The sequence below is a fragment of the Pteropus medius genome, unplaced genomic scaffold (assembly GCF_902729225.1).
Source record: "Pteropus medius unplaced genomic scaffold, Ma_sr-lr_union100, whole genome shotgun sequence".
NCBI classification, from domain to species: Eukaryota; Metazoa; Chordata; class Mammalia; order Chiroptera; family Pteropodidae; genus Pteropus; species Pteropus medius.
The window spans coordinates 704,282-731,629 of record NW_024344377.1 but is presented as its reverse complement, the minus strand read 5'-3'; the positions used below and the strand labels follow the sequence as shown (position 1 = coordinate 731,629).

The following is a 27,348-nucleotide window of genomic DNA, read 5'->3' as shown; positions in this document are numbered from 1 at the left end:
ATCTATCTATCTATCTATCTATCTATCTATCCATCCATCTATCATCCATCTATCTATCATCTATCATCTATCTATCTATCATTACGTATCTATCTACCTCTGATACGTCTTCATTTTTTTTTCATTTTTCTTCTCTCTCTCTCACCTCCCACCCCTCCTAGCTTGGATCTGCCTCCTCTCTGTCCCCATGGCACCTTAAACTTCATCTCCTTCCAGGACACATACCGACCTGTCATTGTATGTCTTTCCTGCAGAACTATAACCCCCTGAGACGGGGACGATGTCTCATTTGTCACGGTGTCCTCAGGACCTGGCCCCTCATGAGCGCTCCGAGGTTTGCAGTTTCGCCGAGTTAACTGTGAAAGCAAGACACTGTGCTGTGTGTCCTCCCCGACCCCGCCCCTCAGATCCTCCTTGCCCTGCCTCTGCCTCACCTCAGAGGACCGAACCGCCCGCATCGTCCGCCAGTCTTCAGTCAAGGCTTCCGGGCCTCTGCAGCCAGCGAGACAGCCACTGGGTGGAGCCCGTGAGCCGTGAACGGCAGGTGAGGCCTTGGCTGAAGGGATCTGTAGCAAAGGGGGCAAGTTTGAAGCTGCTGAAGAAACTAGGTGCTTTTTATGTATTGGATCGTACTTTTCTCGTGTCTCACAGCAGCTGAGAATTTGTACCACTCCTTCAGGCGGGCGGTGGCTCTTAACAGACCACCTGTATCCTTGAGCCTGGGAGCTGCAGAGCTAGGAAGGACGTACCAGCTCATCTTCCCCCACGTGGGTGGGAGACTGGCAGGCGCCCAAGCAGGTGGAGCCCGGCTCTGCCTGCCATGGAATTGCTGTGTGACCTCGAGCAAGCTTGTTGCCCTCTCTGGGCTCCGGTGTCCTTATACCAGTTAGGATTCTTGGGTATAAGTGACAGAACTGACTCTGACTGAAGTCAGCTCACAGAATTCAGAGGAAGGCAGAGAGCTGGGCAAAATAAGAAACAAGAGAAAGGGGGGTTGACAGCCCAGGACCGGGCGAGATCACCTCCAGCACTGGTTGGGTTGAGGTGCCACATCCGTCCCCCTGTCCACACTGACACCCACAAGCCCTGCTGAAGGATTCAGCACTGTTGCCATGGATTATCCCCAACTGCCCCTACATCTGTGCGTCCCTTCCCCCACGGTTCCTGTCCTGAACGGGGAGCGGGGGGGTCACACATAGCATGGCCCATCTGCAGAAGGATGGGAGAGGGGATATCTGTCCCCTCCTATTTCCACAGTACGAAAAGGGACCAGCCCTCCACTGGGAAGGGTTTGGGCAACCGGTAGCTGAAAGTGACCAAATATTTGCCACACTCCTTACTATTTTGCAAGTGGTTGGATCAGCCGGAGCTCTGGCACCTTAAAATAACAACAACGATCTGAAATACTTACACAACACCTACCGCGTAGCAGGCATTATTCGAAGTCCCCGATGTATACGACCTGTTTAATCCTCACAAGTCCACGAGGTAGATTCAATTGTCATCTTCACCTTACAGGTGAGGAGACTGAGCCCTGGAGAGTTTAAATAATTCACTTCAGGTCACACAGCCAGGAGGAAGTGGGGTGGGGACGTGTCCTGTTTTCTTATCCCTATGTCACGCTGGACATTCCGTTTGGGCACCTTCACCAGCTCCTGCTCCCCAAGAAATGGACCACGTGACAAGCATGTACATCAACTTGGAGTTTCTCCATTTTTCTAAACATTTCTCGTTTCTGTGGTTCCATGACAAAATCACTTTTTCGCCCATAGTTCATCTTTATGAGAAAATGTTCATATTTTGCTGAATAGAAGGGAAGTCAGTAAATGTTATAGAAAACACAACCTGAACCAGGAATGGGGATGAAATGGATTTCCTTGTTAGATGTTAAATCGAGAAGTCCAGAAGGCGAGAAAGAACACAAGTTTGTGTTCAACGCTCGCTCACCGTGGATTTTCTGCCAAATCCTTGGCGTGTCCAAGGGTGGGCAGTTCATGTCTTTGTGGGGAACGCGCCACCAGAGGGCAGACTGTGCTGCGTCCAGACCCTGTCAGCTCTGACTGGAGAGATGAGTCTCCAAGTCTGGGTTTTTCCAGAGAGGCTTCTGCAAAGTAGCTGGGAGGTGTGGCTGAAGGGACTAGAATTGTATTTTTATCTGCCGCTCATTTTTAGCAATCTGGCGGAAGTCTCTCTCTGGCAAAGCAGAAATCACTTTGTTTGGGAGAGGGGTCGAGGGCAGTGGACCGAGCCCCACCCACATTGCTACTGGAAGTTACCTCTGCCCTGCTCCACATCCCCCAGGTGTGGCCCTGGTTTTGCCTCTGGCCGGAGTCTGACACCTCCTCCTCTCTCTTTTCAACATGGCCAGAGGGCTTTGAGATTCAGATGGAGCCACTAGGAGAAAAATGGCAGCCCAGTTAGCACAGGTCTGGCTCAGCGGAACATCTAAACACCTCTCCCAGGGCCAGAAGGAATCCCTCAGCTTGGGGAACGAAGGGGTACCTCTTTTTGGCAACACCCCCTGTGAAGAGGGCCTGGGGTTAGAATTCCAGGGGGGGAGGCTCCAGGCGCCTAGAGGGCCACTTCTGGGAGCAGCTCCTCTCCTCAGTGATTCACTCCTGAAGCCCAGTCACCACCTAGCTACTCAGTGACTCAGGGGGCCAGGGGGCGGCAGGGCGGAGGACGCCTTGGCAGTTATGATTCCTGTGGAGCCCACCTTTCATCTTACTCTACCTTGGGTTTTGTGTCACCTGCTGGAAAAGTCACCTCCTCCAAGAAGCCCACCCCGACTCCCTTCCTCTTCTGAGATAAGAAGCCACATCTGAGTCCTCGTCCTCTGGGTCCCTATGCCTGGCTCACACCCAGAATAGACACCAGGAAAAAAAAGGAGAAGTGAGTGAATTCGTGCTGTGTTCGCTCTTGACAGCGGGCAGGTGCGGCCTCCACCCCCACCACATGCGCTAAACACGCATGCGCATGTGCCTCCTGGCGCACCCTTTGCCTATATGAATAGGATGCTATCCTTTCTCTCATTCTGCTACTTGCCTTCTTTTTTTAAACCTCTGCTACAGCCTCCTGGCCCATCCCCTGCCTTCAGCCCCAGCCCAGCAAATCGGTCTCCAGGGTCATATGGCTTCCACGCTTCCCTGCCATGCCCAAGTCTGCAACGTGACTCCCCACCCACCATCAGAGCCCAACCGCGAGGGGCTCTGCCCTGTTCTCTCTGCACCATGCTCTTTAGCACCTGCTGATCTTTCTCTTCATCCTCTGGGGAGCTCTGGCTCATCCCGCAGAGATCAGCTCCAGTGTCACCTCCTCTGGGAAGCCTCCTGGGATTCCCCTAGGACCAGATGCAGACAGAACTGTCAGGGCTATGCCCGCACAGGAAGCAGCTGAGGTGCCCAGGGAGGCCTGAGCCTCCTGGCCTGGGTGAAGAGGCTGCCTTCATCCTGCACCGGGTTCAGAAAGAACCGCTACAATCTCTAGGCGTCCTCCACCCTTTTGAACGGATGCCATGTAGCCTGCCACATTATTTGGTCTGAAAAGAGAAGTGAGACCCTGATTGATAGGCCCAAACACCTGCAAGGCATTTAGCATCTGGCAAGAGTGGGTATTTATGGGAGACCTGGGCTAACCCGGGGGATAGAACCTGACTCTTTGCACAGCCTCCATCCATGTAGTAACTCGTCGGGTCATCTGACGAGGCAGGACGGAGACGACGAGGAAAGGGAAGCTCAGAGAAGCTGGATGACTGCCCCTGGCCCCTCAGCCCTGTGTCCTTGTCCCTACATCCCAGAGTCACTGTGCTGTGGGCGAGGACGAAACACTCGAAACGGCTCCCTGCATGCTCACCCTGGAGACGCATCCTGCCCACAGCAACAGGCATCTAACACCTACCGTGTGGGGACCGGACCTCGCCGCCTTGGGAATGAAGACAGCCTGGGGATCTGGAGACGGCTATTTATGCTGTGGGTGGAGCTGGAAAGTCTAGGGTTGAGGAATTTTGGAAAACTTTGTGTTATATTTTAAATGCGCCAGTAGATCTTCCCATTCTGATGCGCATGTGTCCTCATGTACCTGTTCGCCCGCTTGGCTTGTGCCTTGATTTGGGGGAACTTCTTTACCTATTGCACAATCAACGCAGCAGCAGTGACTGTGCAGCCGGCTTCTGTGGCATTACAGAGCATTTCGCGTGGACTCTTCCACTCGTTTGGCAGAGGGATTCGTCAGCCTCTCCCTCTTGTGGCTTCTTCCAGGGCTTCCAAGTAGAAAACACACACCTCCAGACGTCATAAATTCTTAATTTTGGCCACTTTTTCTAGGATTCAAGGCTTGCGTTTAACTAATTTTTGAAAAATCTTATTTCAGATGTGAATCCAGATATTTCTGTGTTTTCATCCGATCGTGAACCGGTGACTTCGGCGGTTTTGCGTGCCTGCTCGACGATGGCTGTTTACCTTTGCTTTCCACCTCCCGCTTCGTTCCCACTCCTCTCCCAGAGGCTGTGTGCACACACACACCCCCTGTGCATTTACACACGTGTGTGTGCAAACGCACTCTCCCCTGTTCTTGTATAAATAGGGCTATGTCATGGCCATGAGTCCTTGACTTGCTTTCTTCACGTAACGCTGTGTCGGAGACCTTCCATCTGTGCGTGAAGGACCGTGCCATTTCCTAAGGGCCACCTGCCATTCCACAGGATAGAAGTGACATCACAGGATAGATGTGACTTATTTTATTTAACCGACTGCCTGTTAGTGAACATTTAGGTCATCTGCAATTTCTCACGGTGGCGAACAAGGAAGCAATGAAGATCTTTGCTACATGCACCTTTGAGGATCTGTGACGCGCCCCCTGTCGGTGGATGCCTAGAAGTGGAATTGCCAGATCTGGGGCTTTGATATGTATACTATCAAATCATCATCTACGACCCTCGCCCATGTGCACTCTATGACGGTGTACGAGCACGCTACGTCCCTGCACACAGGCTGACACTTGACCCTATCTTTCTTTAAAATTCTTGATTATATGATAGATGGAAATAACGTATCATAGTTGTTTTAATATATATTTCCCTTATTACCACTGACTATGTGCCTTTCGTCTGTACATAAAATGCCTCTATTGAACGAATAGACACACGTGAAGAGAATGTCAAGCAAGGCCCCAGCAGACGCGGTGAGGGCGAGAGAGAGCAGACTCGTCTCAGTGGGGGAGAGGCTGACGAGGCAACGGGAGACCAGCTCCCACTCTGTGCTCCCTCTTGGGTGGAGCTGGACAGAGTGTACGCACTGTGGGAGATGGGACAGGTGGAACCAGCCAAGGACCGCTTGTCAGAGCTGCTGTTTAAGGTGGCGCAAGTTGTTCCCTGATCACAGTGCGTTGCCAAGGGGTTGCGGGTGGGGCAGGACTCAGCCCAAAGTCCCCTGTGCAGCTGCGCGTCTTCCCCTGAGTTAGTTCTCAGTAACCAGGATGCTGACACTTTCGCAATTCATTTGCTTGCAGGGGGCGCCTGTTCCTGATTCACGCAAAGGCTCCCTCTGTGCTAATGATGGCTCTGGGACCTCAGCAGGGAGCCGGTCCCTCAGGCTGCCTCTGAGGCACACCATTAACCTGGCGCACCGGCCTGTGGAGGCCCACGTGGTCAGGGAGGAGGCAGAGATGAGGGCTGCAGGGCAAAGAGCATCTTTGAGGCTGCCTCTTACCTCTGCAACACCAGCCAGGCTCTCAGTGGAAAGCCGAGGCAGCCACATTTCAACATACGAATTCCCCATCTAGACCCAAGTCTCCTTCTCTACAATGCTGGAAGCATGTGGCTCAAATTATAGAGAAGTTCTGGGCCAGTCTTAAACAAACGGGGTGGAGTTAATTACTCAAACCCAGCACCCAGGCATTCTGAGACTGAGCTCGTGCCTGGCCTTCCACTTCAAAAGCTGCTTTTGTGTGCTGCAGCCATTTATAACTACAGAGATATCCTGGCTTGAGATTCCAGCATTTCTTAAAGATATAAATACTGAAAAGGATGCCTTCCTTTCGCATAATTCAGAGTTACCCATATTTTATCTCATTAGCATTTATTAATTTTCTGGAATATAAAGAGTTAACATCAGAACAAACATAGTTTCTGTGAGCGTAGAGCACTCGGATAGTTAGCAACGTGGGGCCATGTGGAAGGATGCAATGAGAGACAATACTTTCATGACGACATTTAATCAATTCCATTGTTTTCCAGTGGAAAAATGTGCATAATTTGGCTCTTTTAAAATTTAGGAAGAGAATGTTAAGAGCTCGTGGTTTCCCAGTTTACAACATGGTTTTGTCCAGACATTCAAGAGCTGGACCGAGAGCACTTTGGGAAGTATTCACTGAGCAGCAGGGTTGAACTGTGGACTGACAGGTGTGGACTCTGGACCTGCATCTGTCACTGACGCGTTGGTGAATTAGTACACGACTCTTCCTCTCTCTGGATCTCAGTTTTTGTGACAAGTTAGAGATGCCGCTTCTGGTCATGATGGAGTAAGGGCACCAAATTCTCCTCGCACCTTAAACGAACGTGAAACTGAATAACATACGTGAAACAGCAAGTATCACAGAACAGTGATTTCTTATAAAAACAGAAGCGAACAATTGAGTTCTGTGACTGCCCAGCTTACTACCTGAGATAGATTCCGGGGTACAGTGCGGAGAGGGGGAATCCAAACAGAAATTAATGGTCTCTCAAGGTTTAGGAAATAGAGCCAGAGTCCTTGAAAAGCAAAAGGGCCAGAATTTGTGAGACAAAATACCAGAGAAAAGGGAATTGCCCAGAAAGAGAGAACTGTGGAATGTGAAAAGGGATTGCCTTGAGCCCTTGACTGCATGTTGACCTGCCTATGCGTAAAAGGAGGCCAGCAAAAGAACACCCCAAACAAGCAGGCACACCAGCTTCAGAAGGCAGATGGGCTCGAAAGACTTATGAATACGTGGAATGTCAAAGAGAATGCTCAGGAGCGAGCTTCAGGAGCGAGCGAAGTTAGCCCTTGACAGAAGACTAGTCTGGTTCTGCTCTCATAAGCTTGAAATAAGTCCTGAAGAGGATCAAATGTGTTCCAAGTTACTTAACTACGTTCCAGAACAAAGCCCAACTCGATGTAAAAGAATACAACAAAATCCAGCAAGCAAAACAATAAAGTATTATCAGGCTTTCAAAGAAGCAGGAAACCAAAATAGAATCAAGAAGCAAACTAATCAATAGAAATAGACTCATGAATGACAGAAATGATAGAATGTTAAAGTGGCTTGATGTATTCCATTTGTTATAGGAAGGAGAGGACTGCTTTCCCATTCTCTCCCGTGCACAGCACACCCTCACTGCGAGATTTATGCTGCCAGAGTTCTAAAAAGTGACACTTATCATCCAAGAATGTCTAATCATGATTTCCATTCTTCGTAAAGAGTCGATCTATGACTTCTACTTTTTGGGTTTGTTTGTTTTTAAATACGAACAAACTATGAAGGAAATGAATGACAGCTGATATCCCTTTTTTCATTTTTAATAATTTATTTTTAATTACAGTTGGCGTATGATATAATGTTAGTTTCAGTGATTAGACATTTCTATTACTTACAAAGCGATCGCTCTGATAAACCCATCTGACATCATGCATAGTAATTATGATATTATTGACTGTATTTCTTATGCATTTTTACATCCCTGTAACTATTTTATAACTATCAATTTGTAGTTCTCAGTCCCTGCCCCTTTTCACCCATCCCTCAATCCCCCTCTCATCTGGCACCCCTCAGAATGTTCTCTGTATCTATGAGTTTGTTTCTATTTTGTTTGTTTATTTTGTTCTTAAGTTTCCATGGATAAGTGAAATCATATGGCATTTGTCTTTCTCTGTCTGACTTACTCCATTCAGCACAATACCTTCTCGGCTCATTTATGTTGTTGCAAATGACAAGATTTTATTCCTCTTTATGGCTGAGTAATATGCCGTTGTATATATGTATCACCTCTTCTTTATTCATTCATCTATTGATGGACACCCAGGTAGCCTCCATATCTTGACTCTTGTAAATAATGCTGCAATGAACATATGAATTCTCATGTCCCTTCAATATAGTGTTGGAGCTTTTTGGATAAATACCCAGATTTCAGATAACTGGGTCCTTCTTTGTCTCTTGTTATAGACTTTGTTTTAAATTCTATTTTGTCTGATATAAGTATTGCTCCCTAGTTTTTTTTGTTTGTTTCTATTTTCATGAAACACCTTTTGCCATAACTTTATTTTCAGTCTGTGTGTGTCTTTTGATCTGAAGTGAAACTCTTGTAGGCAGCATATGTAAGGGTCTTGTTTTCTTATCCATTCAGCCACCCTAATGTTTTTTGATTGGAACATTTAATCCATTTACATTTAAAGTAATTGTTGATAGATATGTAATTATTGACATTTTATTATTCACATTTTTTAATCTTTTTTCCCCTTTCTTCTTCTTCTTCTTAAAGAAGTTTTTCTAATATTTCCTGTAACATTGGCTTGGTGGTGATAAACTCCTTTAGCTTTTTCTTGTTTGGGAAGCTCTTTACCTGTCCTTCAATTCTAAATGATAGCTTTGCTGAATAGAATAATCTTGGTTATAATTTCTCACTTTTCATCACTTTGAATATTTTCTTCTAATCCTTTCTAGCCTGCAAAGTTTCTGTTGAGAAATCAACCGATAGTCTTATGGGAGCTCCCTTGTAGGTAACTAACTGCTTTTCTCTTACTGCTTTTAAGATTCTTTGTTTTTCAACCACTGGCATTTTAATCATGATGTGTCTTGTTGTGGGCCTCTTTGGATTCATCTTGTTTGAGATTCTCTGTGCTTCCTGGGCTTATATGTCTACTTCCTTCACCAGATTAGGGAAGTTTTCCATCATTGCTTCTTGAAATAGGTTTTCAATTTCTTGCTCTCTCTCCTCTTTCTGGTACCCCTATGATGTGAATGTTGGTATGCTTGATGTTGCTCTAGAGGCCCCTTAAACTATCCTCATTTTTTTAAATTCTTTTTTTTTTTCTGTTGTTCTGCTTAGATGTTTTCTATTACCTTATCTTCTAAATCACTGATTCAACCCTCTGCTTCATCTAATCTACTGTAGATTCCTTCTACGGTATTATTTATTTCAGTTATTTTATTCTTCATTTCTGACTGTTTTTTAACTTTTTTTAATTTCCATTTTTATGTTTTCTTTTTGTTAAAGTTCTTCTTGAGTTCGTCTACTTTTCCCCTAAGTTCATTGAGTATCCTCATAATCAGTGTTTTGCACTCTGCATCTAGTAGAATGCTTTGTTTCCATTTAGTTTAGTTTTTTTTTTTTTCTGGAGCTTTGTTCTGTTCTTTCAATGTGGGACGTGTTTCTTTGTCTTCTCATTTTGGCTGCCTCCCTGTGTTTGTCTATGTATTACACAGGGCTGTTTCTATATATTAGCTATGTCTTCAGTCTCAGTAGAGTGGCCTTGTGTAGTAAGTGTCCTGTAGGACCCAGTGACTCAGTCACCTGAGCCGGTGCTTCAGGTGTGACCCTTGTATGGGTTGTGTGTGCTCTCCTATTGTAATTGAACCTTGGTTGCTGTTTGCACGTCAATGGGAGGGATTAACCCTTAGGGTTGACTGGTTCTGAGGACTGGCTGGGACTACAGTGAGGGAGCTATTGTACCAGGGCTGACCCTATAGAGCAGGATTCACTTTAGCAGAGCTCTGGTGTCTGCTTTGTCTGCCTTTGGGTGTACCATTCTCGGATGTGGCCCCAGGTGCTGTTGCGGCTCAGATGGAAGCCGGCCACCAGACTGCAGGTCAGAACCTCCTGGGCGGGCCCCACCATAGGCCAAGTCCAGCTGTCTGTGCCCTACTGGGGACACCTGGCATGGCTGCCACCCACGCTGGGCTTGGATGTGCCTCAAGAGGCCGAGTTGCAAACCAAGGCCAGCTGCTGCTAGTTCCGGGCTTGGGGCTGCTCAGTAAGAGGTACAGGACACACTGAGGCCAGATGCTGCTTGTTTAGGTTTTGTGAACCTTTGAGAGACTTTAGGGAAGTCCACAGCATGAACCAAGACAAACTGTTTGTATGGAAAAGCCACTGGAGGTGGCTTAGGTGGGTCTGCAAGTTAGGGGGGCAGGGTCTCAGGGAATCGTCAGCGCGGGGCGACCAATGTTAACCAGGTTGATGGAGATTCAGTATGGCGGCCACCTGCATCTGCGCACTGGGAGAGGGGAGGGCTCAACAAAGGAAAAATGGCCTCTGCCAGCACTTCTGTCTGAGAGAAAGTTGCCCCGCAGCCTTCGCCCTGAAGCCAGACAACTCAGTTCCTCCCCATGTGTCCCTGGTGCCTTTCAAGCAGCTGCCCCAGCGCTGGAGCTCAGAGTAAGTTCGTCAGTGATAAATCTATGTGCAGGTTCCTTAAAAGGAATGTCTGTAACTCCAGTAGCCCTTTGTCCCCCTCAACCATAATTTCCACTCGTTTTCACAGCCAGAAGTTGTAGGGACTTCTCTTCCTGGCACTGGAACACTGGGCTCCAGTGGGGCAGAGTGGGGCATGGACCCTTTGCTTTTCCAGGGGGAGTTCCACAGCCGAGATATCACTCCCAACTACCACACATGGGTGTGCGCCTGCCTGTTCCGCATCTCCGCTCCTCCTACCAGTCTCGAGGTGGCATCTTTTGTGTGTCCCCAGTCATGGGACTCTGTTCATCTAGATTTCAGTTGATTTTCAGTAATGCTTGTTCTGTAGTTTAGTTGTAATTTTGATGTGGTCATGAGAGGAGGCCAGCACAGCATTTACCTACTCCACCATCTTGCCCGGAAACGCAGCTGACACCCTTTGATGTATTTGCATCAAAAATCAATCTGGTCAGAGTGAATTGAAAGTCAGGCTTCATATCAGTGTGGATAAGAAGAAGATTTGGGCTTTGTGGGAACATGCTTTGTAAAGCCAAAGGAGGCCAAACAAATGGCTGGAATGAGAAGACTAGCATCAACCACAGAAAATCGTGTGTGTGTGTGTGTGTGTGTGTGTGTGTGCGCGCGTGCAGAGCAGCCCAACTGGCTTGCCCACCCAGGATGGGTCCCCCTGGCTGTTTCATGGTGTTAGACACAGCCTCAGCCACCACCCTCATCTCACATGTTAACAGAAAGATCATGTCAGTCCAGACCCCACATTCTCATCCAACATCACCAAAGGGAAGAGGGGAGTATCTGTACCCTAGGTCAGTCAATGACCCTGTTCTGTCTCATTGCCGCTGCCATGATCATCTTGGAACCAATTGCTGTGGTCAGAGGAATCAGGCCAGTTTCTCTCGATATAACTTTCTCAAAGCAAAATCTGGGGACTGTGCATGGGCCACAGGAGCCTGATGCTGAGGAGACAGCCCCCTGACTCCCTGCTGTCCACTTCCCAAAGCCCAACGCTGCCTCCCATCCCACCATCAGACAACAAAGGTGGTCATGAATAGGGCCCACCATATCATAACTCACAAAATGCTTAGAAAAGCCCTCATTTTGATTATCCCCAACTTACGGAGGTAGGGACTAAGCCTCAGACATGGGAAGTTACTGGCCCAAGAACACGGGAGATTAGAGGAGGGCCCGAATGTGAGCCCACCTCCTGGCCTCCAAACACTTGCTTCTCTCCTGCCTCCTTCTGGGAAGACACCCTGCATCCAGAGCCCCAGTGAGGTGGCCTCCTGCCCACTTCTGCTGTGGCTGCCTGCCATCTTGGCCATTCATCTGTTGCTTGTGATAGGTGCAGTGGTCTGCTATTGCTGTGAAACAAATTACTACAAATTTAGCAGCTCAGAACAACACCATTTATTATGTCAGAAGTCCAGACGCGGCCTTGTTGGTTCTCTGCTCAGGTTCTTAGCTGGCGGAAATCCAGGCCTTGGCTGCCGTCTTATCATCTGGAGCTCAGGGTCCTCTTCCATGCTTATTCGGATGGTTGGCCAAATTCAGTTCTTCTGGAACTCCATTTTATGAGAAATAAAACCCCCCGATTTGTTTACATCACTATTTGTCAGGTCTTCTGTGACTCTCACCTGTACACAATTACTGACTGACTTGGCACAGTGAGTGTCCCCACTGCACAGGTGCAGACACTGAGCCCAGCGAGGCTAGTAGAACCTCCACTTAGAGCAGTATCCAGCAGTAGAGACAGTTCTTCACGGACCCACTTCATACCTTTGTAAGGATGATTTGATTAAAACTTTTTTTTTGAAAATTCAGTAACATTTATTTTATGAAACAAGATACATTTAAAAACCATCTAGATATTGATTTTATTACATTGCAAAAACTTGAGAAGCACAATTGAAATATTCAAATAAATTGTGACAGGTGGAGGTGAAGGAGCCTGTGTTCACTATTCACGCTGATTCCTAGTCACCTACAGGCTAAGGTATGAGAGTCTTTTCCATGAGGCAGTAGGGCACTCGTGATTCTCATTTGATATGTCGCATCCCTCCTCCCCCCTTTTTTTTTTTTTTTGCAGAGGGAGGGACTGAGGCCCAGGAAAACAAGGTAAATTTCCCAAGGACCTTTGGCTACTTAGGGCCAGAGCCCTGACCCAAGCCTTTCTTATCCTAACTCGGAGCTGGGCTATCACACCCCACTTCACCCCCAGCCCCGGCCTTCAGCCCAGCTCTCCTGTTGGCCACTTGTTGTCCAGCCTCAGCACCCAGGACCCGTGGGAGGGAGAGGCTGGTGTGTCCTTTGGCAGAAGTCAGAGCCCATCATTGCATTGCTGACCATTACATTTGGTCAGCATCTGAGCACATTTCTCTTGCTCTAATAAAGGTGGCCATACACACCCATCGGTGGGAAGCAAGAGGATCTGGCCATGGCTTTGATGGCGGGAGTGGGGCTGTAGAGCCAGGTGCCAAGCTCCACCAGACAGCACCTCAGCTGGGGTCCAGAGAACCAGCTCTGAGGGCAGGCAGATCTTTTGTGCCTCCTTACCAGCGCTTCCCAGAGCAGCCTGTCAAAATAGATTGTATGTTATGGATTCTGGGGGGTTGGGGGACCAGCTGTTACCAAAATGCCTGGGCTAATTTTAAATCTATTCATTATGCATGATTAATTACCAAAGCCCTGAAAGCGATAAGTGAGCACAGTTCCTGCAGCACATGTCGAAGTCATGCCGGGGATATGTTACTGGGGCTCCCCCTCCTCTTTTTATTGCTGTCGTCATGAAAATTTTGATCTTAGGATAGATCTAGGTTTTTACAAAAGTGGTGAAGATGGTGCAGTGTTTGCGCATACTGCAATCCCATCTTCCTATTATTACCATCTGAACGTTAGTGTGGTACCTCTGTCACATTAATGAACCAATGTTAGTGATGAAAATCCATATTTTATTCAGATTTCCTTAATTTTTAGCTAACATCCTTTTTGATGTTCCAGGATCCCACATTGCATTTGTTGTCCTGTCTCCTTGGGCTCCCCTTGGTTGTGACAGTTTCTTAGACTTCCTTTGTCTTCGATAACCTTGACAGTTTTGAGGGGTGGTGATCAGATATTCTGTAGAATGGCCCTCTGTTGGGATTTGTCTGATGTTTTTCTCAGGAGTAGACTGGTGGTGTGGATTTGGGGAAGGAAGACTACAGAGGGAAAGTGTTGTTTTCATCATATTATATCAACATGACATCACTATTGCTATTGACCTTAAACACCTGCCCAAGGTAGTGTTTGTAAGATTTCTCCATTATAAAATGACTCTTTTTTTTTTAACTTCCTTTTCCTACTTTACGCTTTGAAAGAAAGTCACTACATGAGGATCAGCCTTAAGGAGCAGGGAGTTATGCTCCATCTCTGTGAGGAGAGAGCATCTGCAGAAATTATTTGAAATTCTACACAGGAGATTCATCTCTTCTCCCTTGTTCATTCATTCATTCATTCACTCATTCAATAATTTAGTTATAGCTGTATAGACTCATAATACTTCTTTTACACTTTGGGTTCTAATCCAAGACTACTATATTTATTTTGTTACTCAAATTGGGAGCTCTTTCAGTTGGCTCCTGTGTCTCCTTGACAAACCCCATCATTGTTGTGTGCGGTGCATCCACCTAAAACTGCCTTCAACCCCAGGCATGACACGTCCTTCTTCAGCAAAAGCCAGTTCTATATTGTCCACTTTCTTTACATGGAAATTCTTTCCCCTTAGAATTCCATTCTCATTTCAGCCTCTGCTACACTTGTTTATTTCCGTGTCCCCTCCTCTTTTTACCTACACCACCTCCACAATGCGGACATGATGTGTGTAGTTCAGAGGGACCTTCCTGCATTCTAACTACCCAGGACACTTTCAGACAGAGGGACATGGGATTCCAGAATGAATTCAGCTCACAGATAACCAATGTGAGGCTCAGAGAGGCAAAGAGACTGGGTTAAGACTCATAGCTTTTTCACGAAGGATTGGTCCAGAATTATCTAGACCAAATGTTCTATTATGAAATCATCTGCTCTCTCCCTTTCTCTCTCCCTCTCCCTTTCTCTCTCTCTCTTTCTCTCCTCTCCCTGTCTTTCTTCCTCTACAATCATCTATCAATATCTCTTCTCAGCAAACTTTGCTCTATCCTAGAGTAGAAGGTCTAGTTGTGAGCAGGCAGGATGCTTGATTAGCCCTATGAGATTGGGCAGGTTCATACACCCACCGATGATGAGGCCTCTCATTGGAATCTTGAGGAAAGGAAAGTATCCCTCACATGTCCTCTGCCTCCAGCAACCTTCGGCACCTTCACTGGCCTCAGGGTCAGATAGATGTCAAAACATCTCTGTCCCAGAAATCGCTGGAAGCTGTGGGGAACTGAACTCCCCCCCTTGCCAAAGAATGAGGACCCTCAGTTTCCCTATCTGGACAATGAGGAGCTTGCAGAAAGTGACTCTGAGAAGGACTTTAAAAGCCACTGCATTTGGCCTGTTAAAAACACAGACACCTGCCTTTGCTTTCTGTTCTGGTTTGGAAGGCTTCAGATGAGATCACCTGTTTTTTTTTCTAATAAATAATCCAAAAGGTTCTAAGACCCAGCATATGTGAAAATCACTGTGATGGGCCATTTTGACATCAAGGAGAATCTGTAAGGGACAATTAGCTATTAGTGAAATCAGAGCTACTAAAACCACTCTGCCCCCTGCCCCAGCTCTGGGCCGGGGTTGCAGGGAGAATGCTGGCCTTGGGTGGTCGGCAGCTCTGGCTTCTGTCATTTTTGCCTCCCACTCAGCAGACCCCACAGGGCCAGATCTTCGCTTCTAAGCAGCTCCAAGGGAAGCAGACACGCTCAAAGTTAAGTGCTTCAGGGACTGCCCATTGCCCAAATCCAATTTTAATACCACTATGTTGCTAAGAGCACTTGCAACTGAGAATTAGCTAATGCAAACTGATGTTTAGAAAAACCTTTACAGAAAAGTGAAATTGTCTGGACTTGGTGAGGCTACCTATTTTGCATTTTTTTTCCTCCTTTCTTTCCTTCCTTCCTCTTTTATGCTTTCTTTTCTCCACCCCTCCCTCTCTTCTCTTTTACTTCCATATCCAGAGAACATTTTAATTTTGGAAAGAAATGCTATGTAAGCCAAACTGATGTGATATGTGAAAGTATGGGTGTGGGAGGGGAGGATCTGAGGCATCTCAGCACCTCCCAAGGCAAGGAATGAGCCTTGAAGAAAGTTCTGGAAAAATAAGCTAAGTCGCAGTCTTCGCTGTCATCCTAGAGGCAGCCCCCTGCAGCATCAGGACAAGGAAAGGTGTGGTGGCGCACTCGGTTTTGGGGCCAGCCAGCCCGCATCCCAGGAAGCAAGTGTGAGAACAGAGGGCACTTGGCTTCCCTAAAGTGATTCGGTCAAGTGTCCCCGGGCCTCCCAACGCCCTGCTGTTGGCTGAGACTTTCAATGCACGCGATGGTAAATCTCAACCTGAACATTTGGATTGCAGGAGGAGAGTTGAGAAGCCAGAGGTGTGAATGAAAATTGGCTTCTCAAATAAGGGGGAGCAGCCGAGTTCCTGGGAGTGGAATGGCAGCTGATGGGTTACTCAAAAGACTGCTCTAGAGAGAAGCATTGGCTTGGGTGGTCTCAGGTTGTATGTTTTATAGAGAGAAAGGAGGCGTTGGTTCACCTGGGGAGTTAGTCAAGCAGAATTCAGGTATCAGAGCACCTGTTCCATCTGAGAATCCCCAAAGAACAGCTCTTAGAATTCCATTCTCCAGCCAGGCTCCCAGACACCCCTCCCCCCCAATGCTGGGACCTTGGGGGCCACCTTCTCCTGGACCTGCCCCTCTGCTTCTGGTTGAGCCGAATGCCTCTTAGTGTCAGCTGTGCTTGTTATTGTGATTACCACTTTACAAAAACCAATGAAGTAGGAGTGCCAAGAATGAGTTATTTCCACAAAAATGAAGTTTAATTCTTTGGAAAGGCTCTTTCTATAAAGGGAAATCACTAAAAATAACTGCAATTGAATTAGGTGTGGGCGAGGTGACTTTAAAAGATTGAAGAGAATTGTATAAATCTAAAAATACCTGCTCTTAAGAGACTTTATCCTAAGTTCTCACTTACTTTGAAGGAACCCAAATTGGAAATTATAGACCATGTGTTTGGGGTGGAGTTTATGTCAAAAAAAAAAAGAAAGAAAGAAAGAAAAAGACTGGAAATTCTAAATAAAGAAAAGCTGTTGGCACTCCATGAAATTCATAGGTTTTTTAAGTTAAAATAAAATGTTTAATGTATTATTATTTTAAGATTGAGGATAATCATAAATATCATGATGAATCATATATGGCTCATAATGGTGTTTAGATTTTTCCTACAGCAGTGAGAATCTCTGAAGAATTCTAAGTAGGTAGTGGCAGTAATCAGTGTCATCTTCCAAATAATTATCTGAATTATAATTGTTTCTCTGTCTTCCCTTTACATCACCATAGCTGTCTCTGCTGATAGAAACTTTTACCCAAAATTTATTAGTTCTATCCTACCCCCTCCCTCCAAAAGAATATGATGCAATGATATATAAAACACAATGATAAGAAGAGCATTAACTCCATGGGAATAATTTATAGAGATAAAAAGAAAAAGTTGATTTATCAGAACCAAAGATTATTGTGATTTAGCACTAAATTTGTTGCTGAGATTCCTGACTCCCCAAGGATAAAGAGGAACTTATTCAAGCTGTTTACAGATTTTTTTAAAAATCCTGTTTTACCCAACGGTTCTCTAAAATGCCAATAGGCTGTTTAGTGAGGGAGAAGATGATGGCGGGGGCACTGTGGGTCCTCTTCCCAGATAGTTTTAAAAATTAAAGATATCCTCTTCATTATAAAACATCCTGAGTCTTAAATGTCGCAAGGCGGCATTCTGAACCTCTTGGCGGGTGGATTTATGGTGCTTTACGGAACACCAGTCTGGGGAGTGTTGGTCTTAATACAGACAGGAATACTGCAGTGTTGAGAAAGAGGAAATTATTTTTGGAAGTGAAATCTGCACGTACTTTTGCACATAGCTCTTTACGCGAGAGACAGAGGTCATGGGTAGGGGGTGGATGGAAGATTCCAGCGAGGGCGGCTACAGGCTAATCACTGAGAGCCCCCAGGCGGATGAACTGGTGTTCCAGATGTGTGGGCTGGTGGAAAAAAATGTCCCCTTGCATTCTGTGCATTCATTTTGTTTCCATTTTAAGTTATTATTTACATACAGTAAAATTCCTCTTCTTTAGTGTTCATTTCATCCATGTTTGACAAATCTAAGAGTTGTCTAACCATCATCACGATCAAAATACAAAACAGTTCTGGCACCGCCCCCCCAGATTCCTGTACATCCCCTTGGTACCAGCCCTTTCCCCCACCCCTTGCCCCTGGCAACCACTGATCTGTTGCCTGTCCCTGCTATGTTGCCTTTCTAGAATATCATACAAATGGAAACATATATGTCGCCTTTTGAGTCTGGATCTTTGACCCTGCATACTGTTTATGAGGTTCGCCCAGGCTGCTGAGGAGGCCCGTGGTTCGTTGTTTTCACTGCAGAGCACTATTCCCTCATCGGGAGGGGCCGTGCTCATTGTTTATCCATCCGCCAGTTGAAGGACATGTGGATTGTTTTCAGTTTTTGGATACTGCTAGAAAAACTCCTATAAACATTAGTGCGGGTTTTTGTGTGAACGTACGTTTCAAAGCACTTGGCTAATAGCTGGGAATGGATGGCTGAGTCATAGGGTAAGTGTATGTTTAACCTCATAAGGAACTGCCACACTGCTTTCCCAGGGTTTAAGGCCTTTGTTTCAGAGGAGGGGGGAGGGGGGAGGGGATGGGGTCCAGGAGGAGAACCGTAGCTCCTTCCCTGGGGTCCCCACCAGGGCGGCTTGGGCAGGTCTCTGGTGCCCCATCTTTTGTGTTAGCACCCTGGATGTCCACGGAGAGCACCCCACGTGTGTATGACTCCCCCTTGTGTCTGTGGCACCCATAGCTTTTGTAGCCTCTTATTTACTAACAGTAAGACTCCAACAACTTATTAAAATTCCAGCTGAATTCTCCTGGCCAGGGTCCAACAGCATCTGCCCCAGTTATGCAAGTGCTCAAGGGCTGTCTGCACTTGGAGGTGCCAGTCTGCCCTCAGCTGTCTGCTTAGTGGGATGCCCTGTGACCTCAGCCATCTACCACATTCGGGAAAGGGTGTGGCTTTACAGACTGCCCAAGCCACTGCTGTGGTCGTTGTAAAAGTGAGGTGCCCATCTTTCCAGCTCTCTTCGTCCTCCATGGAAGCCGGAAGTCCTGCAAGTGGAAATTTAAGCATGTGAACTTGAACCTTGGTTCTTACCTAGAATAAAAGATCATTCTCTTCCATCTCAGGGTATTCAGGGAAAGAATGGGTGAGGTCAGCTAGAATATTACTTTGTCATTCATTCATTCATTCATTCATTATTGAACCCTGCTTTGAGCCAGGTCCTGAGCTAGGTACTGGAGATTGAACAGTGAATAAAAAGAAGTTGGTTGCTACTGAGGAGTTTAGTCTAGTGAGGAGAGAGATCCACAGTTATTTGTCAAACAATGCACTAGAAGTCCCTTGAGGGTGGACAGGGTGCTGTGGGCAATGTAGTCCAGCAAAGGGACAGGAGTTGTTGAGGAAAGCTTCCTAAAGGGAGTGACGTCTGAGACATATGTGACACTGGCCAGGGGAGTGTGATGGGCGTGTTGGTGAGGAGTGCTGAGGCATGAGCATGGGTACCAGCAAGTTGGAGTGAGTCGTCTGGCGTGCTAAGCAGGCAGATTCATGCAGGGGTCAAGAGCGTGGCTTCTGGAGCCAGCCGGGCAGCTGAGTCCGCATCCTAGCCCTGCCACTCAGCGTCTGCTCATTTAACTTCTCTGGTCCTCCACATTCTCATCTGTGAAGGAAAAATGCAGCAGGCTTGTGAGAGGCCGAACGTGTCGTGGGATGGAAGACACTTGGCACAGAGCCTGTCCATAGTGACGGCCCATCAAGAATTAGCGGACCAGTAAAGCAGGCTACGAAGAGTCCTTAAAGTCACAATAGTGACTCTGGATGAGGTCTCGAAGGAGTTGGAACATTAGAATGTTTCAAGAAGAAGAACGATATGATTAGATTCATTTTAGAAAGAGATGAGGTGAGCATTTAGGAGACTGTGATGATGAGGACCTGAATCGAGGTAGTGGCAGAGGCTGGAGAGAGAAGTGAATAAATTGGAGGGGTGTCTACGAGGCGATGTGGGCACACCCAGCGGCTGACTTTAATGAAAATGAGGGGGTGAAGACGAGCCAGTGATGGAGCCTGACTTTCTGTCCAGTGAGGACGCTGCACAGGTACAGGAAAGTATGGAAATGCTTTGACTTCTCATCGGCAGGAATCACGTCTTCTGAATCTTTACATTCTTCAAGCTTGTGTAGCATCCGGGACAGAGAACATGTTCAAGAAATGTCTGTTGGTGGACAGACTGTCTTTTCTGCTGTGAAAGTCATCAAAGTCAATCCAAGGAGAGACCTTGAAACATCTCACTGGGACCTGGTCAAGCTTCTTTTAACTCTTCATTATGTCCCAAAGATAAAGGTTCATGAAATGAAGGGGTTCAAGAAAGTGCGAAATAGCAATAAACCTACTTCTCTGAGAAATAGCCAGCACTTTGTAACAAAAATGTGGCAATTTTCTGCGACTCGCATCTCCCCCATGATTACAAAGCAACTTCCTATTTCATGCTGTAAAAAAAAGATTTTCACTGCTGGGGTAACTGATAAGAAAATTCTATCTTTGGAAGTTTGATAAAGAGAATACCATCTGTCACTCTCCCCTTGAACTTCGTCAGAGGTCCCCAAGACAAAAAAAAAAGACATCTTTTCTTTCCCCGTCTCTCTCTCCAATACCCATTGTTCCCAGTCTGCTGTTCACCCCAGTCAAACATTTCAGCTATAAAACTGGCATGATTTCATCATCAAAAATGAGTCCATTTTCCCTCTGATGAAAAGCCACACACACTCATTCAACTTATAGGAGGTGATTACGATACTTTGTCCTTCAAAAGGCCTTCTTTCGGGTTATAGTAGCACCAGAAAGAAAATTCCTAAACAATCCCCTTTGAAATGCATTGTGTCTGAAGCGGAATCGGGTATAGCTTTTTTCCGACATGATATTTGTTCTGTATGACTCTTGTGTTCAGCCAGAAACAGTCATGGTAAATTGAGAGAGGAGAAGAGAGAAGGAGAGGGAGAGGGAGAGGGAGAGGGAGAGAAACAGCCATCTAAATTAAAAAACGATATTGTCCAGGTTTCTCGCTTTAAGCTCAGGAATTCTGACAGCTTGTTCTGAGGGCTGACTTTGTGCCAGGCATCTGCCAGCTGCTAGAGGGACACAGGAATGATAGGCTTTAGGGCATCTCCAAGGAGTCCCTGGAATGCTGGGAGGAGGATCAGACAGGACCCACTACAAAAGGTGAAAGAAATAAAATATGATCTACATGGAAGACTCTGGGAAGGAGGACATGAAGGGTAGACTGGCATGTTGGGAGGAGCAAAGGCAGTTCACGTCTGGAGCCCCAGCCACGCACCTGAGATTGGCAGAGGTTTCTCACACAGCATCCAACTCTCATAGCATCTCTGTAAAGCAGATGTCATCGCCCAGCTTACAGATAAACAAGAGGAAGTTCAGAGCAGTGAAGCAATGTGTCCAAGTTGAGAGTCAAACTCAGATTTTTCTTTTCCAAGCTATTATGTGTGGGAGGCAGAATAATGGCCTGCCAAGGGTGCCCACACCCTACTCCCTGGAACTTCTGAATACGTTAGTTTGCATGACAAAGGGGATGATGGTTGCAGGTGCATTTAAGGTTGGAGATGGGGAGGGATCTCGGATTATCCAGGTGGGCCTGATGTGTTCACAGGGATCCTTATAAGTGGAAGAGGGAGACAGAAGAGAAAGGACTAGAGAGATGATGGCAGCTCGAGAAGGACTTGATCTGCTGTTGCTGGTTTTGACGCTGGAGGAAGAGGATTGTGAGCTAGGAATGCAGGTGACTTCTGGAAGCTGGAAAAAGCAGGGAAACAGATTCTCCCCTAGGACCTTCAGAAAGAATGCAGTCCTGCTGGCATCTTAATTTTAGCCCAGTCAGACCCATATTGAACTTCTGATCTCCAAAACTACAAGGTACTAAATTCATACTATTTAAGCCACTAAGTTTATGGTAACTTATTATAGCATCAGTAGAAAACTAATGCGCTACACCACACTTTAAGCTGGAATTTTAAATCCAATAGCAGTTCTACAGATATTTCTTCCTGGAGAACCACATAAACAAACAAACAAAGAAAAACAAACAAACGAACGGAAGGAGGGGACTCAGACTGCCTGATTCAAGTCCGTTCCACCCATTACTGGCTGTATGACCTTGGGCACATTATTTAAATATTATAAACCTCAGTTTTCTTCTCCGTAAAATAGGGATAATAAAAATCCTTGCCTCACAGTGGTGTTTTAAGGCTCAAATGAAATAATGCATAAAAATGGATTTTCCTGGTGCAGACTAAGTGCTCAGCGAATCTCGATGATCGACACATCATACCATCATCACCGGCATCACCATCATCATCTTCACACTATCAGCATCATCATCACCACTGTTAGAGTCCCTGGTTAGAGGGCAGGAGCTGGGCAGGTGCGGGTAGGGTGGGAAGGGACATTTGAAGAGCACTCACTGCCTTACCAGCCCTGCCTCCTCCTCCTCTTCCTCCTCTCCGGCGCCTTCTCGCTGCAACCGGAACTTCCACCCGGGGCCTTTTGGAGCCAGGACAGGCTCTGGGCAGGGTTCTGGGCCACCTGGGGCCTGCACTTTGGGATATGCAGCTGGGCTCTGCCCATCTGTAGCTCCTCCCCCACTTCCAAACACGGCTTTGGAGGGAGAGCCACAGGGCTTGGCGATGAAAACATGGGGCCAGACCCTCAGCAGTCTTGGCTACCAGGTGACTCCCGACATTGTTGGGGTCCCATGTGAAGCCTCAGGGCTGCACGGCCTGTAAGCCCCGCACGCTGAGCTTTATCCACACCAAATGGATATCCACTTCTGGATTTGGATGGAAGATCAGACTGTGGGGCTTAGGATGGCTCCCAAGGGGCCGGATGACAGTCTCCGGGAATGTGGGGGAGTAATCGCCTTGAGGGGCAAGTCTTGACTCATAGGAGGTAGGAGCCGGGCACTTCCTCCCTCTGTGGACCGGGAAGTGACTGCTAATGCCACAGGATTTCTTTTGGGGGCGATGAAGTGTTCTAAAATTAAATTGCATGGATGACTGCACAACCCGAATATGCTGAAAACTACTGAACTGTACACTTCAGATGGTGAATTTTGTGGTCTTGAATTATATCTCAAAAAGCCTGTTATAAATGAAACAGTGAGATAAATGTGTTATTTTAAAAAGCATACATTATAATGTTAGATGTCAAGTATACCTCAGTAAAAGAATTTAAAAGTCTACATATATTTATATATATGTACTTAGTGAGATATCTATAAAATGAAAGATATATACAATGAAAGATATGACTATATGTTATATATAATGAATGCAAGAAGGAGAGAGAAATGTGGAAAATGTGAAATGTGGAAAATCCTAATTGTGAATATAGATGAAGAGAAATATACAGGTGTTTATTGCATCGTTCTTGTATTCTATTTTTACAACTTTTCTGTATGTCTCTCATCTATAAAATGTTGGGGAAAATAAACTTGCCTTCACTGTGCTGGGGAGAAAACCCATGCACTTGAGAGTCCATGGTTCCTGCCTTCTAGGACTCTGCAGATCCATTAACGCCACTTCTAACTCCTTGGGCTCCTGCCAAATTGGCACTACCCGCCTCACCGTCAGAAAATTCACTCTTTCAAAGCTCGATCTGCCGACGGGCTCCTGAGCACTCTCGTCTTGCTCTCCCACAGTCAGCAGTAACTTGATTGGTGGAACACAAGTCTTCCATGAGGGAAGCTTAGTGAGAAGAGGTCTCCCATTAGGGTCACCTGGAGCCCAGATGTCCACATGTCGCACACGCTTGTGCCCATCCGCGCCGAGAAACTAGTTGAGTAGGTTGCATGAGGCTCAACATAGTTTTCCACTTTCACCTGGCTGTTGGTTCTGAGGATTATATAGCAAAAATTCTGGGTCAAAAAAGCATCTACGTGTGTGAATGACAGATGCTAATAAGAGTCACCCTTCTGGAAATAGACATGGCAGATGTCCACAGAGACCCAACCAATGTCACTTAGCCACCAGACCTGACCAGCCCCTGGTCAGAAGAGATTCTTCTCAACAATGTCACCTCTGGAAAGAAGCTTTGGGATTGTCTCATCGGACCTCAAAGACATGCCTATAGAACAGTAAAAACAGCGAGCTAGCAACATGCCTGATTTTGTTCCCCTGATTTTGGCTGAGAATGGCTCTGGGAGATGCTCATGGGTCATCGCTTGCATTTCCTCCGTCCATCCCCAACAAGGTACCCAACATCAGACAGACGACTCAGCAGCATGAGGCCACCCGGCCCAGCAGGAAACAGGTTTCAGGAGGGGCTCTGAACATGGACATTTGCAGAAGGGCATGCTTCCCTAGCGTCTAGTGCTTGCGAAGGAGGTCAGCTCTGTTTTCACATCTTCTTTGTCAAGGTATTGCCCTTTTATACCTACTTCCAACTGTGAGTTTTATTAGTTACCCAAAATATTATCTCTGATTACCTGTCAGCCTTTGACAAGAATGGGGAAACATAACCAACCTCATTAAGTCTTCAATTTTTAAATGCTTAGAAAATGTGATCCGCTCAGAAGGATTTTAAGTTCTGCTCCACTGAATATGAAGGTGAATCATGGCACCTTCCCAGAGACATTTAAATCCATTTATGAAGTTTTGTTTATTTGCTGTTGAGATGTACACATTTTTTTTTTAACAGCCAAGTAAAACTCTGAACCAGTAATTGCCTGAAGTCATGTTTGTGAAAACAGAGAAAGAATCTTCCTAATCTGAAGGAGGCCATGCTCCTGGAGTTCAAGAAGGTCGGGGGCTTTGCTTGAATAATTTTACAAAGTTTACATGGAGTGGAAGGTTTAAAAGTATAAGTAATTGCTAATTTACTGGCATCATTAGATGACACCAATTCAGATGTTTGCCTGATTTTGGCTAACTTGTCCCTGTGCTCTGAATTCTGTCATGTGGGTCAGGGGACATTCTCTATGTGACGCTTTACCTGGGCAGAGGCTGTGCTCGATCACCCCGCAGGCTGGTTGTTTTGGAGGACAGCACCAGTTCAGTGCCCTGCCCCAGGCTGGGGAGTGGCCAGGTCATTGGTGGCTGAAGGCTTGTTCCCTGTGTCCAGGTCTTGTGTCCAGGCCATATTAGAGGGGGACAGGAGTCAGGGCACAGCAGGAAAGCTTTCTCTCTTCCCCAGTTGGCTACCGAGGGATGGTCAGCGGCCTGAAGAGCTGGAAAGAGGCAGTTAAAATATTTTAATACAGGGAAATTTGGGAAAAATTGGACCTAGTCACCTAAGATCTTAGAGAAACAAAGAGAAGTTCCCAAAACCAAATCTTTGGAGGTGTGTATAGGATCAACCCCATGAGCTCCCAGCATCTTCTCAGGAGAGCCAGCCTTGCTATCGGGGCCTTCAAGATTCCCATACACCTCTGACCTTTGCTTCTGATTCCTCCATCGTCCTCAGGGGCTGCTCTTGACTCAGTGCTTTCTTTGCCTGGAATATCTGGGGACTGTTCTCTCCCAAACTGCATAAGTTCCCAAGTCAGATGTGACCAGGTGAGTTCTCCCAGGAAATTTACCTACCAAATGTGATTGCTCTATGGAGACATTATATTTTTCCCCTTTGAACTCCTATAAACAATATTCAATCTCTCTCTCCTTTCCCCAGTTTCTCCTGCTCCCTCTCTGAAATCCAAATTTAACTGGTGATCACTTTTTATCTATTACATCTAACAACTCCATCACAGTTTTCCTGTATATATCGTGTATATTTTCTACTAGAATCATAGATTAACTTATTATTTAAAAGCATCGAAGTCGTTTTAGAGTTCGACAGACCTGGGTTAAAATCCTGTCTCTTATAATAGTGGCTGTGGACTTTGTGTATAATTTTATTTTGTGCCTTCAGTTACATTTTCCATGAAATGCAGTGTTATGAACTGAACATTTCTGTCCTCTCAAAATTTATATGTTGAGGCCCTAACCGCCAATGTGATGGTGTTAGGAGGTGGAGGCTTTGATAGGTAATTAGATTTAAATGAAGACATGAGTCTGGGGCCCCAAGGTGGGATTAGCACCTTTATAAGAGACCAGAGACTTAGCTCACTTTTTCTCCCCTCATGAGCACATGGTAAGAAGGTAGCCATCTGCAAACCAGGATTTTTCACCAAGATCCAGGTACTGAGTCAGGCAGCACCTGGATCTTGGAACCTCCAGTCTCCAAAATGATGGGAATCAAATTTCTGTTGTTTAAGCCACCAAGTCAGTGGTTCTTTGTTGTAGCAGCCAGAGCTGACTAATGCACAGGGATAATGAGAATACTAACTCCCTAGGGTTATTGTGAGGGCGAGTGATATAATTATGCTCGTGAAGACTTAGAACATGGAAAGGCGCGTAGTAGATGCCCATCACATGCTGATCATGACGACGGGGTTGTGATCGATTGCCTTAAAGCACAGACCACAGCTTACGAACTCTGCTTTCACCCCACCGTACAGCATACGTTGCTTTTAGGATGCACTCAGCAACAGTTTTTTAAACAAAAGGGAAGTGCATTATCAAATGATAATGAAGGTGAGACAAGATACCTTCTCCACAGAAATCCCATGACCGATCCTAAATTCTTTACTCTCACTGCAAGCACATCTGATTCCTGGTACTCAAAACGAAAGCTTTCTTTCCATGGGCCTCCCTTCCACTTTTTTTTCTGAGAAGTGGTTGAGCAGACCCAAGGTTATTCTTAATTTGGAAAAGATCAGGAAAGAGAGAATTGCATATTGATTGATTTTCTACTCTGTTTTGAGCACTATATGTGCCGATTTCTTTCACATTTGTCATTCCAATATTATAATCATGTTATTCAAATTCTTCAGATAAAGAAACTAGAGTTTCAGAAAGCTAAGCAGTGTATCCAAGGTCACACAGCTAGGAAATGGCAGACCAGTATTCTCAAGAGACTTGACCATACCCTTCAGTGTGGGATCGGCACTGGCTGTTTGATTAGCTGACTCACAGTTCAGAGCAGGGGTAGGCCAGGCAGAGAATGAAACAAGACAAAGCTGATACCAGGAATGAGTACCAAGACTTAAACAAACAGGCAGCAAACTCGGCGAGAGGTCGGGATTCATTTGAATCCAAGAAGCAGGAACAGGGCGAGGTGCTGTCAGTACCGCGGACAGCTCCGCCAGGGCCTCCGGCTGAGGGAATGTGGAAAGGCTGCAGTCTCCAGATCCTGGCTAGCGCCAGCCCTTCCAGATAACGGCTTGAGCGGGCTCCAATTAAAAAGGCAAGTCTGGAAACCCAGCTCCAGGCTTCCTGGGAAGTGAACTGATCAAAAATCACCCAAGGCTGACGACGTCATCTGTAGTGAAGAGCTGATTGTGGGCGTGGGGGCCTAGCTGGAATCCTGCAGGTGGTGGAGATGTTCCCACACACTGGTTTGCACTCCCTCAAGGGCACAGACCACCCTTGGTCCAGGCAGCAATCCCAACTGACAGCCACTTAGCCAAGATCTTTGTGCATATAGGGTCAGGTGCTCCTGGGGCATGTTAAACTTTGATAGAAAAGGTGACTTGAAAAACGAAAAAGTCTGTCAGTTCCCCAAACTGAAAAGTGGCATTG

The 27,348-nt window shown here is 46.3% G+C and overlaps 2 long non-coding RNA genes across 3 annotated transcripts in view; one reads left to right on the top strand and one right to left on the bottom strand.

The window, feature by feature from the left end:
* The window catches only part of LOC120608840 (uncharacterized), a 3,678-nt gene extending 3,286 nt beyond the window's left edge, over positions 1–392 (bottom strand). Inside the window, exon 1 of one of the 2 annotated variants that reach the window (XR_005654533.1) lies at positions 230–392. This is a non-coding gene — a long non-coding RNA (uncharacterized LOC120608840). The remainder of the gene's footprint in view (positions 1–229) is intronic. The other variant, XR_005654534.1, reaches the window with a different exon arrangement.
* LOC120608841 (uncharacterized) lies at positions 80–7,571 on the top strand. Its single transcript, XR_005654535.1, has 2 exons — positions 80–544; positions 4,369–7,571. It is a non-coding gene; the product is annotated as an uncharacterized LOC120608841 (long non-coding RNA).
* The last annotated feature ends 19,777 nt before the right edge of the window (positions 7,572–27,348 follow it).